At 41.3% G+C, this 13916-nt stretch overlaps 1 protein-coding gene across 2 annotated transcripts in view; it reads left to right on the top strand.

Moving 5' to 3' along the window:
• The window catches only part of GABRB3 (gamma-aminobutyric acid type A receptor subunit beta3), a 221194-nt gene that overhangs the window by 34358 nt on the left and 172920 nt on the right, over positions 1–13916 (top strand). Inside the window, exon 1 of one of the 2 annotated variants that reach the window (XM_059180241.1) lies at positions 1263–1360. The exons of the other annotated variant lie outside the window; for it this stretch is intronic. The gene's annotated coding sequence lies outside the window, so the exon portion shown is untranslated. Of the gene's footprint in view, positions 1–1262; positions 1361–13916 lie in introns of those variants that run through there. 2 annotated transcript variants of the gene reach the window in all.

Raw genomic sequence — 13916 nt, 5'->3', positions numbered from 1 at the left:
AAAATCAAGAAGGTCAAGCCCAGAGGGAAAAGGTGGCACTTTGCCATCTGTCCTCCTTATTGGAAAATGAACTCTCTCTCTAGACCTAAGCTTGGAAATGCTGGTGATCTGTCTATGTGTTTTAGGGCATTTCCACGCATGCTGTGTTTTTGGGCTATTCTCTTCTCTGGGTCAGGGCCCATTGCCATTATTTGTCCATTACTTCAGTCAGTGTATACTGAGCACTGGGGACCTGATTATCCTCACAAGAGCCCCCGTTGTGTGATATTGAAATAGAAACATGGACTAACTAGTTAATTACCTTGCTTTACTCCGCAAAGCTGCCCTGTGCTCCTGATCCACAGCCCTGGAGTGTCCCAACTCCCCGTGAAAGCCCAAATGTTGCCCTTCCCATGGGGCATGGGACTTCTTCCCTGATGTCTGGGATTTCCCCATACAGATGTTGGCAATATGTTTTCATCAGACTGTGGATGGAAAATCCCTGATGGGAACATTTAGCTAACAATTTCAGAAGCAGTCGTCTTCAAGACAGCAGTTTCTGTCATGATTTATTATTTCCATCCCTATAAACTGTTGCTAAAGAAAATTCTTTACACTTCAGCTTAAAGTGAAGCATAGGTTATGCCTTGTAATTTTATATAGTTGCTGAACAGCATATTTTTCTTCTGCTTTATCCTAATGGGACTATAAGTATGCGATCCCACTAGATACTGGCTTATGAAAGTAGCTTCTCTTTTTTTTAGGGTCTTCAAACAGGATGGAGGATTGACCTATCAGGAGTTGAGCTTTCCTTGTAACCAGCTAAAATTCCATGTTGACTTTGTTCTCTAGGAAATAAACCTAATCGATACATAAATATCATTCATTACCCAATTCAGCCACATGGTCTTTATGCAGGGGGCAGAGGCTATTGTAATGTTTTTCAGAATAGCACTAAGTACTATGTAAGGTCTTCTCTTTTCTTGTTGACAGCTCTTCCACTTGTCTCCCTCTGTTTGTTTACCAAATTTTGACATAAACCCTTTGCAACTGGCATTATTGTGTGTAATCATCCATGCAGAAATAGAAATGCAGAGTGTCAGGAATACAAATAAGGAAAGAAAAAGGACATTATGCTATGAGCTCAGTTCTTCTGTTTGAGTTGAGTTTCATAAGAGGGTACAAAAATAGCATCTGCGTTGGCCTGCACGCCCTTTGCATACAAGTGTGGGTTTCTATCTATCCTGCTTCCCATGTGTGTCCCCAGAAAGAACTAATGAGGTTGAAATCCCCTGTGTAAACTCCAATGTGAAGCCCAGGGAGCCAGCAGAGCTCGAAAGGTTTTTATTCAACTTGAGAATTCAACAGGGATATTATTCTGGTAAGATCTGTGTACGATGAAAAATCATTCTCTCAGTGGCGAAAAGAAGTCTTTTGAAACCTTGAAATGAAACGCTTGCTGTAGTAAGCAATGCTTTTTTGTATGTCTACTGGTTTGTTTTCTTCTTGCTGTTTATTTTTGTTTTGTTGTTGTTTGGTGATTTCTTTCACTATTTTATTAAATAGGTCAAAATGTGTCCTACTAGTACTTTCCCATTTAAACAAGTAGAACTGTGAAATCAGTGTCGATTATAAACATAACTTTCGGATGAAAATAGCATCATTGATTTGTTGAAAAGATTTAAAAAGAGAGATGATATCTCTCATATTAGTGTTGCTGAACATAAAAGAAACTTTGCAGTAACAGCTACAAGGATCACACTAATACAACTAAATGTTGAACCCGAATTTTATTCATGATTGTTTGATGGGAGTTATTTGTGTGCTTCCTTTGTAAGTGCTGTCTTTGTGCAAATTCACTTTTCACTTACAGTGATCCTGTGAAGAAAATGTATTATTAACCCTTTTCTTAATCAATGAGGAAGCTGAGGCCCAATTGGGGTAATTTGTGCCATATCACATAGTCAGAGAAGAGTAGACGGAGGATTTAAGCTCAGACATCTGGTTCCGAATTTTTGTTCTTACCTTCTATATCGTATTTCTCATTAATTCATTCATAATTAGATGCACACAACCCAGAAAAAAAATGCCCCCCCCAAAAAAAGAAAAGGTCTTAAAATGTAAAGGAAGAGCAATGGCCTTGAGTGTCCTGTTTAGACTCTGAGTGAGATGAAAGTGGGCTCAGCCCCTCCCCTGTCCTCTGTGCCCCCATGGCCTCAGGTCAGGTGCTCTGTCTTCTCTGCTCAGTTTTCTTCTCTGCAGTGGGATGCGGCTGTGTTTACCCCCCGGGGTCTTGGCAGAGAACACATGTGTGTACTGGGAAACTGTAGTTTTCATCCTGTAAATCTCTCTGTTCTAGATGTTCTCATCACTGAATCAGTAGTGTCAGAGTTTCAGGAAATGACACATAACCCACAGAAGAACAGTGTATTTTCTCAATTTGGACTGTCACAGCAGGTATTTGATGGACTTCTCAAGAATTCAGTAGATTTGAAAGCCCCCCATTTTCTAAATTCTTTTGTGTGTCTTAGTGTTCCTTCCATAACAATAAAGGGGACACTCTTTTTGCTTCATCCAGCCAGGTCATTCCTGTGTTCAGTATCCATTCACAGCAGTTAGTGAGGAGCTTGAGCTGCCAGGCCCTGTGCCAGGTGTACATCCAGGGTTACCTCAGGGGAAAAAGTCAAGTCCCTGCCATGTTGAAGCTAACAGTATATGGGAAGAGATAACAAACCAACAAACATGCAAAAGACCTACTGGTCAAATAGGAAAGCCTCCTGGGGAACGTGGTGAAGTCGGGCAGAGAGGAATGAGGGGAGGCCCCAGGCTTGGGTAAAATCTGAGTGTGTACCTGGAAGAAGTGAGAAAGCAAGTCATGAAGCTATCTGGAGTGACGATGCTTAGGGCACAGGACAGAAAGTGTAAAGTTTTTGCCATGAGAAGGACAGCTAAAACAGATCCATTTTTGACCCAGCAAGTTGTGGGGAGAAATCAGGTTGTGAGAAAATAAAGAATACCACACTCACGCACAGTGGCAGCTCTAGAATGACCTCAGTTATCATGATGGCTACTTCTGTAGGCCTGCAAGGACCCTAGCCATTAGCTTGCTGACTTTGTCCAACAAGGGATGTGGTAGAGTGGGCAGTCGGTAATGGGTGGGTCACTGAGCATGCCACAGTGCTCCCTGGCCGCCCTGGGCCTGTGTGCCTCAGGAGAGGACTACAGAGAAGGAGGCCTCTGGGCACGGGTGGTGGAAAGGACTATACAATTGAGGGCTCCAGGTTTTGTTGACTGCACATCACTCTTGAAGACTAATTGGAGGCTGGAGGTAGCTGTGCTTAGTGGTCTCGAGAGTAGTCTGAACATTCTCTGCAGCTGACACCACAGAGAATGTAGCGACCCCATGCTGTCCCAACACTGCCTCCCTCCCACTGCTGGGCCAACAGTAACCGTCCTGCGGAGGACTGGCAAAGGTAAGAGCTGAAAGAATAGATTGGTTTAAAAAAGAATCTGAGTAGGGCGCCTGGGTGGCTCAGTGGGTTAAGCCGCTGCCTTCGGCTCAGGTCATGATCTCAGGGTCCTGGGATCGAGGCCCGCATCGGGCTCTCTGCTCAGCAGGGAGCCTGCTTCCCTCTCTCTCTCTCTGCCTGCCTCTCCATCTACTTGTGATTTCTCTCTGTCAAATAAATAAATAAAATCTTAAAAAAAAAAAAAGAATCTGAGTATATATCTTACAGATAAATTATTGAATCAGACTTATTTTAATCATATATACTCAATGTAGGTAGGAGTGTTTTTGGGATACCCAAAAAGTGAGCCATCTTGAGGAGAATCGCATAGGGAGCTGGATTTTCATTGTACATTTTAGTGCTGTCATGCAAATTTATACAACTAGATGCATTTAAATTGCTTAGCACAAAACCTGGCCTATATAAAGGGCTAAATAAAAGTCAGCTGTGGTGTATGGGGTGATATATCTAGAAAGGATAAGGGATATTTTGGGAAATGATATACAAATGGAAACATGAGAATCCTTTGTATTTGAAAGTTTGACAACAATCCTAAAGCAAATATGTGATGAGATTTGAAGTAAATTAATAACATCTTTTATGGAATAGTACCATCAGAGCTTTTTTGAAGAATTTTGATAATATAAACTTATCCTTCCCTCATGAATATTTAGCTTTGTCAGTATGTGCAATGTGGCCGCGGTGATTACCTGCTCACAAAAATCCACTCTCTTCTCCTTCAGACCTGCAATAGACCACATTTTCCAGTGTCTCTTACGGCAAGTGTGGCCTTATGCTTGAGTCCCATGGAAATGATGGGTCTTCTTCTCGCTATGGCCCCCAGAGACCCGTATGCATGCCTGGGTGGAGACAATCCCCAGAATTATTTTGGAAGGCATGTGTTGAAGATGACAGAGTCTGTCTGGGAATCCAAGTGAGTGGAGTCTTGACCACTTGCCTGTCTGTTTCCCCTGCCCAGTGCTGTGACTGGAAGACTTTAACTTTGATGGTGTTTGGGTTTTGGTCTCATTGATACAGCTAACCTAATTAGTTGGCCTGACCCAATATGCACGGTATATGATAAGCTATTTGACAGAGCGTCCCTCAGTTTTTCCCATAAGAATGTCTCTCCTTCCTATTTAAGTGTTTATTTATATTCAAGCTTGAGGGGAGTAAGAATTAGTCCAGGTAACTTAGAAAATAATATTTTGACCATTGACTCTTAGGCAATAATTCTACTCAAACATTGTACTCTAATTTCTCACCGATGCATGGGTTAGAATTTGTGAAACTATATATAATTTTGAGCATATAAGCAAGTATATTATGAGTAATGAAAGCTAGTTTTCTCACTGTCAGAGAAAGGAGTGACAAAGACAGGGACAACGGTAGAATGACCTATGCAATTTATGAGCCCACAGATTTTTGATGTACATGTGGAGAGAGAGACACAAAAATGGACATTAATGTATGGAATGTGGTTGTGTGTGTGTAGAAAAGAATGTCCCAGCTTTGTCCATGGAGAGGGCGGAGAAGCAGCAATACACTGGTAGCAAGGAACATACCTAGCTTCCAGATCTTGGTTTCCAAATATTTTCCGATGAAATTAACCTTCTTGGAGTAATAGCTGATTTCAGGGCTGGGCCAGGGAAAGTACAAGATGATCCTAGAGTATCTTTTCATACCAAAGAGTAAGAAGGTGCTTAAAAATGATGGAAATCCATTGGAAAAAACATGGGAACCATGCTGAAGGCGTTAGCCAAATCCGGAACAATTCAAACAACAAAAAATGACAGTAATGGACTATAACTTATAGAATAAAAGTAACCCATTGAGAATTAATTGTTGTTGTTGTTAGTTGTTGTGACAAGCACCAGGTGTTGTATGGAAGTATTGAATCACTAAATTGTATACATAAAACTAATATTACACTATATGTTAACTAAATTGGACTCAGTAAAATTTAAAAAAAATGACCCGTCGAATAATCTGTGAGTTCATACTAGTATAAATAAACAATTTAGTAAATAAATATATAAATAAGTGATCAAACAAGGGAGCCCTTCCTTACTATAAGGGATGGTAGACTGGGCACCTGGATGGCTCAGTGAGTTAAACCTCTGCCTTTGGCTTAGGTCATGATCTCAGGGTCCTGGGATCGTGTCCCGCATTGGGCTCTCTGCTCAGCGGGGAGCCTGCTTGCCCCTCTATCTCTGCCTGCTGCTCTGCCTACTTGTGATCTCTCTCTGACAAATAAATAAATAAAATATTTTTTAAAAAGTGGGAGAATGGTAGACTAAGAAAACCACCATTAGGCAGGTATCATAGCAATAGTTGGTTCAGGCAAGAATGACTAGTGTGCTAAAATTAGTGAGTGAATTTTTTTTTATAAACATATAATATATTTTTATCCCCGGGGTACAGGTCTGTGTATCGCCAGGTTTACACACTTCACAGCACAGTGAGTGAAATTTTGAAGAGAAACAAAACATTTGCATAGTGGGGCAGTCTCTCTCCACAAGATACTTAATTACAAAAGGAAACAATAGTGAACTAAGCGCAGAAACTAGGCAAACTCCAGTTCAACTAAGTAAGGAAAGTTGCTGATGAGGAAATCTTGCCAACAGTGGCACAAAGAGACATCCTACCCTTCCTGATGTGACACACTGAGAAGGGTACAGCAGTTCTTCAGTGATATTATTCCCTAAAACACAGAACCTGAACTGAATCATGAGGAAAAAAAATACAGACAAACCCAAATCACAGACATTCTACTAGATACCTTGCCAGATTGAGGAAGAGTTCAAGGTTCAAGAACACTAAGGGGCTGGGGTGCCTGGGTGGCTCAGTGGGTTAAGCCGCTGCCTTCAGCTCAGGTCATGATCTCAGGGTCCTGGGATCGAGTCCCACATCGGGCTCTCTGCTCAGCGGGGAGCCTGCTTCCTTCTCCCTCTCTCTGCCTGCCTCTCAGTGTACTTGTAATTTCTCTCTGTCAAATAAATAAATAAAATCTTTAAAAAACAAAACAAAACAAAACAAAAAAACACTAAGGGGCTGTGACACCTACATGAAGTATCTGATCCTGACTTGGATCCTGGTCCAGAAAGAGACATTAGTGAAACTGTAGATGAAATTTGAATAAGGTCTGTAAATGAGTTAATAACATGATACCATTATTGGCTTCCTGATTTTAATCAATTTGCTGCAGTTTTGTGTGATGTTAACAGTAAGGAAGCTTGGCAAGTAGTATATCGGGAATTTTTGCAATTATTTTATAAATCTAAAATTATTTCAAGATGACAAATCAAAGAAATAAATGAGAAATTATTCATATGTTATTATGCATTATCATAATAGCATTACCAGTTGCTTGCATATGAAGTAGCTCATTTTCATTCTGGAAGCACAAACTTATCTGAACATCTTGCATGGTGCCTGGAAAGATGGCTTTTGTCACAGCCACCTATAACTTTTCCAGGAACAGATATGATCAGATGAAATCCTTCACAAGCCTGTAAGAATCCAGACTGGTTTGTGTGTGCCCCAGGAAATAAGGCGTTTCTTCCTATTAATCAATTCATTCTACAAATATCTATTGGATATCTCTACCAGGCACAGTGTAGTGTGAAGCACTTTGGGAGACAGACACAAATAAGAAATGACACCTGTCCTCAAGGAGGATACACTCTACCACTTGCATTTGGCAGGTCATGGCCAATTTCAGTACAATGTGTTGTGTGCTCCCTACGCTGGGATAGCCCTGGTGGGGAGGAGCTGTTAATACTTGTAGCAGTATTTTGCATGGAGGAGAACATAAAAGTGTTGCAGAACAAGTGACATTTCAAGAAGATGGGCAGGATGTTCCCTGGGAGAAGGGTGTTCTCACTAGAGTTTTGTTTTGTTTTGTTTCTAATGTTCAGTTAGCCACTGTATAGTAGTACATCATTAGTTTTTGATGTAGTATTCAATGACACCTTAGTTGCTTATAACACCCAGTCTCATCCTAACACATGCCCTCACTAGAGTTCTGCAGTAAAAAACCAAAAACGAACAAACAACCCCAGATACAAAAAGTTTGGTTTGCTGGAGACTACTAAAAGAGCAGAGTGATGAATATGTGGCAGTAGATGAAATGTGAAAAAAGGGGGTGTTTCCAGATTGCAAGTTGCCCTGTAAGGAATTTACTTATGTCTGTGGCTAACAAGACTTTTTCTGGCATTCTTCCTTATTGAAAAGCAATTTAGGAAACACCCATACAATTATCTGATACCAGCCTTTTGATCGATCTCTTTTTTTTTTCTTTCCAAATGATCAGTGGAGTTTTAGGAATTGTGGGTAACGGGTGGGCAGAGAAAGATATAGATATAGTAGGCAGAATCTGACCAGAATCTGTGGGAACAATGACAGTGGTTGGAGGCCATGTGCGTGTACACATTTGCATACCTTCAGCTCCCATTGCTGTGTGTTCAGTTTTTTTGTCTGTATGGAAAGGCACATTCTATCTTCATATATGGAAAGATAATTATTTACTTAAATTAAGCTGGAGTAGCTCATTCTTTGCAGAATTATAGCTGATGAATGCCACAATGTGGGATTTCTTAGTGTGAGAACAGCTACTCTAGGTGGGAGTTATATTCTGAGATAGTCCATACTTATGAGGATGTCGAATTAGAAAGAATGTCAACAGCAAAGGAGAATACAACATTCAAGCTATTTTATCATAGGAAAATGTAAATGATGTGTATAAACCTGTTTCAAAGCTCACATACATTTTATATAGTGACCTTGTAATGACACTAAAGATAATATTACTTCAACAAATTTCTCCAGAAATTGAGCAGAATTTTCTTGTGTTTTCTTTGATATGTGGAACTTCAGGACCCTCTCCTTCCCTTATTAATGTGCTTATCATGGGCAGAGAACTTGAAATGTTCTCAGTGGATGTACAAAGGTCTTCATGAGTGACATTTTGGAAGCTCCTCTGAATGTCTTAAAGTTGACAGCTTTTGTATTATTATTAACATGAATTTACTCTCCTGGGAAATGTATGATAAAATCTAAAATAGTGTGAAGCTGGTAGGTCCTTGAGGCAAAGCAGTGGACACAGGAAGGCAGTAACAAGTACAAGCTGAGCAGACAAGCCCAACGGGTAAATAAGGCTAATTTTGATACTCAGAGGCAGAGGATCAAAGGCAAGGCCTTTAGAACTGGGAAATCACATTTGAATGAATAGAGTCAGAAACCCTGAGTCCTGTGACTCTTTTTCTAGGTAGCCATTGTGTCCTGAACGGGATACCTTTACCAGTTTCTCCACCCATAAAATCTAAAGAGCTACTGAGGTAACGTATAAAGACGCTGCCAGGGGCACCCAGCATTTTCTGATTAGAAAAAGGCTATCTTTAGTATTCTGTTGTCATAATGTGTCAGAATCTATGCATTAGAGTTGATGTGTTTTGTACTAGTGTCACAACATAAAATCATATTACAGTGACTTAAGGATTCAGGGTCTCATTATAGAATGATCATAGCTTTATATTGGATGAAAGCCACTGTGCTTGTCTTTTGATTGGAGATTCCTTTAATGTCAGGTGTTTGGAAGCCAATGATGTTTGCCACTGAAATTTATATCCATAGAAGTATATCATACTTCCATGGAACTTTGCTTTAAGTGGCACTATGCACGAAGAGTTGGCTCATCGGGTGGCTCAGTGGGTTAAAGCCTCTGCCTTTGACTCAGGTCATGGTCCCACGGTTCTGGGATCGAGCCCCACATTGGGCTCTCTGCTCAGTGGGGAGCCTGCTTTTCCCCACCCCCACACCTGCCCCTCTGCCTACTTCTGATCTCTGTCTGACAAATAATAAATAAAATCTTAAAAAAAAAAAAAAGATGCTGCCAACTGGAAATTCTGTCAGGTATGAGAGGTGAATGTTGATGTAAAGTTCAGTGAATACATTGCCTTAGAATTTTCCCCCTCAACCCAAAGCACATAAAAGAAGCAAGGGTGAGAGGCTAGTTTTAATTTGCACAGCTCACCATGTTGCTTATTTTCTCCTGGAGTGCTAGTTTCACTACTATCTAAGCGGCCCAGAAGAATAACCAACCAGAAGGTCTCAGGGTCCAGTGTTTTCAGATTCTGTCTCATAAATAAACAAGTAATTTAAAAGGCAGCCCAGAGATTTCAATGAAATAGCTCTTTTAAAAAAAAATTGTTTTTTTATTAACATATAATGTATTATTAGCCCCAGGGGTACAATGAAGTAGCTCTTTTTGTCTTCATTTTGTTGGCTGGTTCTGTATTTCCCCAAATTAGCTTAGAGCTGATCCCAATAGCCCCAACATCACCCAACCCGACTGAGTCGAATCTCTGGGCTGGAACTTCAGCCTGGTTAAAAATCTTCTGGATTATTCTAATGACCCACTCCTGTTGAGGGTTCCTTTCCTAGATGGCGCACACTACGGGATGGGAAAGTGAAATTAGATGACATAGGCTGTGGAAGATTCATTGCATGGGACACACTAGGGGTTCATTAAAAAAAAAAAAAAGGATTGCATTTCCGTTTAAAGAATGCAAAACTCTTGCTAGTAATACTGTGCAGATGGAGCACTGAGCTTGGGGTGGAACTATAGTTGGAAAATAACTGTGATTATGTTAGCAAGCACTAATTGAGCCACTGCTATGGGCACAGATCTCCCTGCAGCATTCTTAGATATTTCTACAAAATATTCCAGGAGAACAGAGGGCGCAGCTGAAATTTACCCGTTCTGGCTCTTTTTGGCATCTCAGCTGACTCACCAGAGTCTTGAGTAATCAGAGTGCTGACACCCCTGGGAGGGAGTGCTGTGGGCATTTGGGGGATGGGCTCTTGCACCCATTTTAGGAGGGTGAGCTGCTGTGGCCTGACCTATTAAATTCTGGCTGAAGTCCTCCCATTTTCAAAAAGCCTGAGAAGAGCTGAGGAGACCTCTTGATAGATGAAAGGAGAATGGAGACCTTGTAAAATAAAATGTTTACTCACATTTGAAATGTTGGCATTTTTTTTTTCCCTGATGGGATCTGGTTTGAATCCCCCTTCTGAGTACTTTATTTGATTCAGTGATAAGACCGAAATTCTTTGAGCACCTTTTGATAAATGAAAGCAAATAGAGTCTTTGGAATATCAATATAACTCGGTTCACTGAATTTATAGTTCCCATGTTGTGTTCCTTATCTTTCTTCCTCAGCTTTTCCTCCAACTTCTATTTCAAGTTTCAATTTGAGGGAGCTTTCTTCCTTTTGAAGTAACTGGAAAATTATCTGGGCCTATGCACTTAGCTGTCAGTGTGTATGTAAAGAAAGTTTAAAAAGAAATAATGTAAAAATTCATGAATCAGAGAACTCTCAATATTCCTAAGGGGGGGTCTGGGCAAAATAGGTAAAACCAGATGCCTTTTGAGGATGGAGGGGGCAGGAGATTGCACTCTTGCCAGTTTTTAAAAGTATTTCTCGGTCTCTCGGTGCTCTGAAATGAATGCCCACTTGTTATGGTGATCTCGTGTCCTAAGTCACAGTGCCTTGTGTCTCCATCACACTTATTTCAGAGCCCAAATCATACTGAGCTGCAGGAAGGAAGTGACAGTCTGACAGTCAGGAGGTAAGTGATGGCTGATGGCAACTCACAGTGGTGACCAATAGTACAGATTCTGATGATCAGTCAGGTCTGGGTGTCACCAATTTTGGTATCGGAATCAACTATTGGATCAGTTTTTGCTTTTTATCTTTTCTCATCCAAATGTCCTGGTTTCTTGAAGTGGTTGGTAACATTAGTAATTAGGTCTAACCTTCCTGAGAAGAGCTGTGTCCATAATGATACGCTGGCATATTTTGTGACAGAAATAACAGCTGCCTGTATGGGATAGTAAGACACGGTGTAGGAATCAGTGTCTTCACTCCTTGAGGCAATTTAAAACACTGCATTTGAACGATAGCAAATACTCGTTATCTAATGTTGTCAGTCATTCAAGGCAGAATATTTTAAAACTTCACTTTTACACTCCCGTGTTGCAAAATGGAGCACACAAACGTATGGATGAAATTCGAATATTAACAGTTTTAATAATTATTGACAGTTGCTGGAATCACCATGCCACAGATTTTCACAGAATGATTTCATGCCTGATTAGAAGTGTGAAATTGAAACCAGGGACGTTCAGTTTGTGGTATGTGCCAACCTCAGTTCCTGGGAAGGTCAACATACATGTCTGTGTAGGTGTGGCCTTCTTAAAATAGTCCACACTAAACGGGGGCCCCTGGGAAGCAAACATGCCCTGTGGTCTGCCATGTGCCCAGCTCTATGCTGTGTGCCGTGCATGCAAAACAAAGATCATGGAACTCTTGTGGAGGCAGCAGGAATACCTACAACCCACGTGAATGTGTGTATTAAGCAGCACAGGTGCGGTATATGCAGGGAACACCAGGCAAGGTCCCAACTGCCCCACCCAGGAGGTAGGTTCATGCAGATGGAAGCAGGGGCCTGGATGACTTGTGGTGTTGGAGCGGGCTGAGTTGGGGATTCTAGAAGCCTGTGGCTTTATCTTTACGTAGGAACACACCATCGCTAACTGCATCATGATCATCGTCTCACCTGCTTTGTTGGATGTGGTTCCTTTTTATTTCTCAGGGTGTTTTCCAGCTCCACTCTTGGCACGTGCTTCCTCACACCCCACCACAGTCAGCAGAAGACATTCAGTCTGTGCCATTCCCTCACCAAAAGCTCTTTTGCACTGTATATCCTCTGGACCCTTAGGACAAAAACAAAACAACAACAACAAAAAAAAAACAAACAACAACAACAACAAAAATTGATCACTATCTTATGTTTTGAAAACAAGGTTTTTCTGTTTCCTTTTTCCAAATTGGGATATTGATTGACTCCTATGTCTGAGTTGGGTGGATTTGCTTTAGGAGAAGTGGGGAGTTTCTTCAAGGCTTGGTTTCCCGTTCTCATTGAAAACCAGCCTCCGTTTTCCTGGGAAGTTTGTATTCTTACCATGGCTTGTTTGTTCCCTCTGCATTTTGCTTTTTGTAGTCTGGGAGATGTCACAAGTCTGGACATTTTAGGGAAATCTTTGTAATGACACACGATCACATTCTGTAGATGATTAATGATTTATAGTAAAGCATGCCTATATACAAGTCATGTACACTTTTAATAACTTACTCACAAAGGAACCCCTTTTGCGCAAGAGACAACAGATGAGATTCAGGCAGTGAACACATCAGAGCCATCTACTCCCTGTTGGTATCCTACACGTCATCAGAGGAACAATGCACCCGCCCTATGCACATCAACATTTTCTAGCATTTCACTCTCTTTAATTTTTGTTTCAAGAACATATTCTATAGGCTCAGAATCCATAAGAGAATTAAGTTTATAAATGGTTTCACAATTTGTTCCACGTAATTACCAATGCTAAGTCATACCCTCCCAGTTCCTGCCTTGGCACGTAAGCACTTATTGTCATACTGTGGCATCTTTGTGAGAGTCTTACTCCGCCGTGTGGGTTTTCTTGCCTCTGTCTTCGGAGATGCAGCACATCCCACACACGGCTTCAGGGAAGAGTCTTTGTAGCCGTCATATCTGTTGCCCTGTTCCCTGCTCCACTTGCGAGAGGTTCTGAGATCCTTACACATTCAGAGTTGACTTGGTGGCCCAGAGGTAGTGGCTTCCAACAATTGTTTTTCCTTCCTTTCCTCGAGCCTTTCTGTCCTATAGGAACCAGTCCCCATCTCCCATATTTGGTGCTGCCTCTCTCCTTCGGGAACCTGATTTATCAAGGCTTGCTGGTCTTGGAGAGTGACTCCCCAGGCCACATCTGCCTCAGCCTGTAGTCTTTCTGGCTCACACGCGCTCTTCCTTAAACCTCCGTATTTGTCCTTCACCCACTCTTCTTGCCCCTCATCTGGGCACTCTTAGCTCATCTAAAGTTAACCGGCATTCTGTTTTGGTTTTTTGTGTGTTTGGTTTTTTTTTGTTTGTTTGTTTTTGTTTTATTTTTACCTAACTGCTATGTGGCTTTGTAATTTTTCCCATGTTGCTTTTTTGGGATGTGTTTTCTCTCCCCATGAGGCAGGTGATGTTTCCTTTCTCTGTTCTTTCTGTGTCCCTGGAATATGTCATAGTCTACATGGGGCTCAGATCTGTGTTTGACAAGAGTTTATGGAATTTCTCTTTTGAACCAGGGACAGTGCCAGATGATTTCAAACACACATGTCATCCTTACCAACCACAGTGATAATGATGATAGCTACAGGGGGGTTATATTTCAGACACAGTTCGCATCTATCATCTCATTTATTCCTCCCAGTGAGGGGCATGACAGTGATAGGCAGGGTCTGTTCTGAAGGCTGTTTTACAAGTGAAGAAACTGAAGCTTGAATAGGTTACATA

This window comes from Mustela lutreola, chromosome 7 (assembly GCF_030435805.1).
Source record: "Mustela lutreola isolate mMusLut2 chromosome 7, mMusLut2.pri, whole genome shotgun sequence".
NCBI lineage: Eukaryota > Metazoa > Chordata > Mammalia > Carnivora > Mustelidae > Mustela > Mustela lutreola.
The sequence above is the reverse complement of the archived record's forward strand: the minus strand, read 5'-3'. Positions and strand labels throughout refer to the sequence as shown.